This window comes from Miscanthus floridulus, chromosome 10, assembly GCF_019320115.1.
Source record: "Miscanthus floridulus cultivar M001 chromosome 10, ASM1932011v1, whole genome shotgun sequence".
Classification (NCBI taxonomy): Eukaryota; Viridiplantae; Streptophyta; class Magnoliopsida; order Poales; family Poaceae; genus Miscanthus; species Miscanthus floridulus.
Genome location: NC_089589.1, coordinates 37484142 through 37489301, shown reverse-complemented (window position 1 = coordinate 37489301; position 5160 = coordinate 37484142).

Sequence of the window (5160 nt, the reverse complement as noted above, 5' to 3'; positions counted from 1 at the left end):
TAATGGTGAATTGATTGAGAGAGACTGAAACTGCTTCCTTTAGCCCTTAGCTACTCTTTTTTATCCCCGTCAATCTCCATGACACCTGGATTGGAAGACCGCGAGCCATGGTGTTCTCTTCAGATGAGCTAGGGTCTGTCCCATTTTTATAGAAGCCATACAGGTTGGCACGATCGACCCAGGAAGTACTGGCTAGGCTAAGACTTAAGCTTGTGCTTAGCGAACAACCACTTCTATTTCTTTTGGTCCAGGGATCAGACATCCGTCGAGAGGGCTAAGTCATTTTCCCTATGGTGTTCTTTCGGTGTAGTTGTTCTTTTGTGTCTTGTTGCCTTTTTAGAGTATTGATTGCTTTTTGTCTTGCTTGTCGCTCTATCGAGGTAGTTGCATCGAGGATAGCGTTGATCAGGCCAAAACTCGTTGGAGGAAGGAAACACGGATGGTAGCAGGACTTTGAGGAGATCAACTGTGAGTACTCTGAAGATCTTAGAGATGACCAATCAACAGGTGCCACATCCCACCCAACCTCGTAGAATCCTATTAGACCTGCTATAATGTAGATGCTAGAGCTTTACTTTTATGCAAATGATCTGTGATAGGTTGCATGGTAGAATTGCTTGTGAGCTGTTACCTTGTCACAACCTATACCCCTACACACCCGCTGTTAGGCTAGATGCTTGCTTACTTACTTGCTACTGCTTCTACTAAGCATTATATCTATGATGTGATGCTTGGTGGAGGGTTGTTTGTGAGTGGTTAAGGCACTTGGTGCTGATAATGTGGTAACAACTGGGGAGATCATGGCGTGCATCTTGGGTGTGTGGTGAGGGTTGAGTTGATTGGGCAGGATCTTAAGACGAGTAAGTGGATGAGTCTTGCCGGGGGGTGCGGCCTGGGCAAACCCTACTAGAGGTACCTGTGGCGGGTGCATGTGAGATGAGGAGATCCCAAGGTGGAGTGTCTTTGTTGGATGAAGCCCTAGGATGGAGGTGTCGTCGAGGCATGGGGTGTTGGTTATCCCCTATGAGAAGATATCTTATCTGGTCCCCCTAAGGACTGGTATGTCGAGGGAACCGGATCATAGGATACTACATGCATGCCACTCATTCCTGAATGGGTGGGGGACGGATGCTGACCAGCTAGGATGGTGCCACTACTACTAGGTTGGAAGTGGACAGTGTAGGGAGGTATGGCCGTGTGGCCCACTCCCTCGTAAGACAGCATAGTGACCTTTGGGGCCAGTACTACATCTCACAGTCTCAGCTTTTCGGTGGACTCTAGGGTGGCCTAGGGCTGAGTGGTAGGGTGGCATCACACTGGTTGGAAGGTAGCCCGGTATTAGCCTAGGCGGGGCACCACCGATGATGGTGATCTTGTGGTTCTAGGTGTACATGCTCTACAGAGTTCATCAATCTATACATATAGCCGCGTCCTCAGACATGGACATTCCTATGACCTACGCTTCCCTTGATTAGTGAGTAGAGTCCTTTCTTCTCCTCCCTAGGTGTGGTGTTGGATTCTGGTGTTGGCCATTGAGGCAAGGCATGAGAGGGAGTCATCCTTGCCATCTATAGAGTGAGAGTGTGGTGAGATGGATGTGATGGGATGGGTGAACATGTGGATGAGATGGGTTAAAACTTGATGAACTATTATAAAATATTGATGAACTTGCATAGGAAAACTACAGCGATAAATAGGCCTTTTGCTTTGCCCTTGTATTCCACTTACCACAAAGCAAATGCAAAGCATAGGGTGGGAGCCAGTGGCCAGTACAAATCGTACTAAAAGATTTTTGGCAGGTTCGGGTGTCTTCCATGACGATGACAATGGAGATTAGAAGGAATAGGTGGTCTTGTTCCTGCGCTCAAGTTGGTTGAGGAGATGAAGTCTACGCCCACTGACATTCTATGCCGACTCTAATGAATGTCCGTGAAGGAGGAGCCTTCACCTGCCGACGTGCTACATCTACTCTGATGTTGTTCTGCGTGTATTTCCGCTAGTATGTGTTGTACATAAATGTGTCACCAAGTGTTGTATCACCTTGTAAACCTATAATTTTGCAATGTATGAACTATGGTATCAACTGAATAATGATAATGTTATAGTTTGGTCTTCCTGGACTTTCACATTATGATGTAATCTATGGATTTCCCTTCGAGGAAATCTTGGATCGTTTCAAACAGCCTCTGCAGCGGCCAGAGGGCAAGATGCCTCCCCCAGAGGGGGTCAACCTGAGTGACTTCGAAGCGAATAACTCAAACACAGGAGGAGATGGTCGTGAGGTTCTGCACCACCGATAAGAGCCGTAGGGGCCCATCTCATCCAACCCCTATCTCTTTGGTGGCCTCGAACCTATCTAAGGGTCGACCCAAGAGTAGGTTTCCTAAGCACGATGTGGGGTAGTGGTTGCAGCGGGCTGCCCTGCGCATGGACTTAGGGGCTCGCTGCCACCTAGATCGTGACATGACTTAATGGCGCTTGTCCGCGTGTAAACGTGTGATGCGCCACACCATGCGGTTGTTGCGGTGCAGTGGCTCGCTTGCCAAGGGCCTATGGGGATCATCCTAGGGTGGAATCCGCAAGGGTGCGGTTCGCATTTTTGGAAGCCACCACATATATGACCACTTCAGCTCAAGTTCCCTTACCTTGTTATTGTCCTCCATTGCTGCACGCTGCAGTTGAGAGATGGGTGGAAGGGAATCAAACTCAAGAGATTTACCTAGGAGGTGTGTGGCTGCCAATGATCGCTTGGCATCATCTCCCTTCGCTGCTCATTCCACCTTCGTCCTAGCTGTTAGAACTATTCGAGCCCGGCTCTGGCTCCCTTCCTCTATCCTTTCTGACACCGAGGGATTGTACCTCCCTATTAAAGATGGGTTTTAAGTTTCACCCCAAGCGGGGAGAGGCTTGTCCACCGTAACCTTGTGGTCAGAGCGGTGCGCCTCATCGGGGTTGATGGGTAATTCGAGTGGGACCCGATATCCTCTCCAATCGATATGGAGTTTGACTATGCCTCGTCAAAAGATGTCCCATAAATCATTGGCCATCAAACCATTGGTCCTCGACTGCCTCCGCAGCGGCCAGAGGGCAAGATGCCTTCCCCTAGAGAGGGTCAACCCGGGTGACTTCGAAGCAGATGACTCGAACATGGGGTGAGATGGTCTTGTGGCTCCACACCACCGATTAGAGCTATGGGGGCCCATCTCATCCTGCCCCTATCCCTTTGTGGTTTCAAGCCCATCCAAGGACCAACCCAAGAGTAAGTTTCCTAGACACGACGCGGGGTCATGCTCGTGGTGGGTCACTCTTGTACACAGATTCAGGGGCGTGTGACCTCCATAATCATGTCGCATTGATGGCGCCCATTCGTGAGTAGTGGGGCACCTTCTGATCGAAGGCACGTAAGTCAAAACAACATGGAAGATGAAAAAATGCATAGGTTTTACTTGGGTTATCGTGAGGGTGGTCATCGCTCCGCCTTCCCAATCGCCGTCCCTATTCTGTGAGGTTATCAAAGTGGTTAGTAATGGTCATGGGCCTTGGTCTCTTGCCAAGGTTATCCTTTGTGGCTATAAATCTTTTGGTGGGCAGTGGAAGTATCCGTTCTCCATCCTTTGCATTACGTGCTTTTCCTTCCTGCTCATGCGCTTGTAGTTGTTTTTCTTGGTGATGGATCGTGGGGAAGCGCCTTCATGAGGAGTCACCTAAGGTTGATGGGCCAATGTTGCTTCTTTTGTCTTCCCTGCGAGATCAAGGGTAAATGATTCTGCATTGTTTTTCTAATTTGGCTAGGCTTGCGTTAATTGCTCGCATGTTTAGGATTGTTCCTCCGGTGGTGGTGTCGGAGACTAAGGGTCCTTCCGGCATCGCCCATCTCTAGCTTGCTCTGCTTCCGAAGCCGGTGAGTCCCCATCCCCTGTCCCTAGCCATCGGGCAGCAAGGGATATGGAACTTTGAGCTCAAAAGGGATGAGGATTGCCGGTTGCACTAAAACTCTGTCTGCGAGGTGGCTCAGCTGAAGGCCCATGTGGACTATCTCTCGGTGGCCCTCCAAGTGGTGGAGGATGAAGTCACTGAGGCACGAGCACTGGCTACTATCGCTCGAGTGCGAGCATACGGTAAGTTTCCGGTCACCCTTAATTCCTACTGCCAGCTTTTTGTTTTCATATTTTAGCGGGATTCTCTAGGTTGTAGTACTAGAGGAGCAGCTCACCATGTCCCGCCATGAAGTGGAGGGGACTCGTCCCCTGAAAGGTCCCTCTGGCGAGAACCACCACAAAGGCGCGACCCCGAGAACCTGACGAGAGGTTGGCTTCAATGGATGACTTGGCCGCCGCTGCAGAAGCCACTGCAGCGATCCTAAGGACAAGGGGTAGTCTTCACGAATGTGGCTTGGTTTCCTAGGTGGTGTCAGGTGTTCCTAGTTTTGTAGGTCTACATGCTTTGCTAGTGGGCGAAGTTGTAAAAACTAAATTGTCTGTGCATGTGGCTTATTGTTGGTGTTGCATGGCGTAGGCAGCGAGGGACTATGCTGGCGGGGGCCTCACGTACGGTTCCCCCGTAGATCATGACATTGACCACTCATGAGAAGTAGGTCGGGATGTCTACAAGATGAGTGCCTTTGAGACAAAACATGTGGGTTCTATGTCCCTAAGTTTATTCTACGCCCTATTTTAGCCAGTTAGGTTTGTCATCATATCTATGCGTGTATGCGAATGTGATCGAATAACAAAGAGAGGGACAGGATTGATATCATCAATGTTTATTCAGGGAGTAGACATTCGCCCTGTTGTTGCTGCTTGTGTTGAGGCAAACTCCTAAGTGCTCGCTTGTGGTGGAGTTGTCATGGTCCCAGGGCTACAAACTGGTGATAATGCTTCTTTACCGCTCGGAGTGGTCATAGTTAGTGCGGATCATCCTCTCAGGCTACCTTGGGCCGGTTCTTGCTAGCTCGACGTCCTCAGCGGGCTTGCGAGCCCCCGAGGATGACTTCTTCGTGTCTGGCTCACTATAGTTTCTGGCCAGGAAGGCTCGCATGTTCTAGTGCTTGAGGCCTCATGGTGCGACGATGTCGCGGTCGTCGTGTCTCCGCTTCTAGGTGCGGTCGCTGCTCTTGACGAACAACTAGTGGGATCTATCACTGGGGAAGCGGGTTCTGAG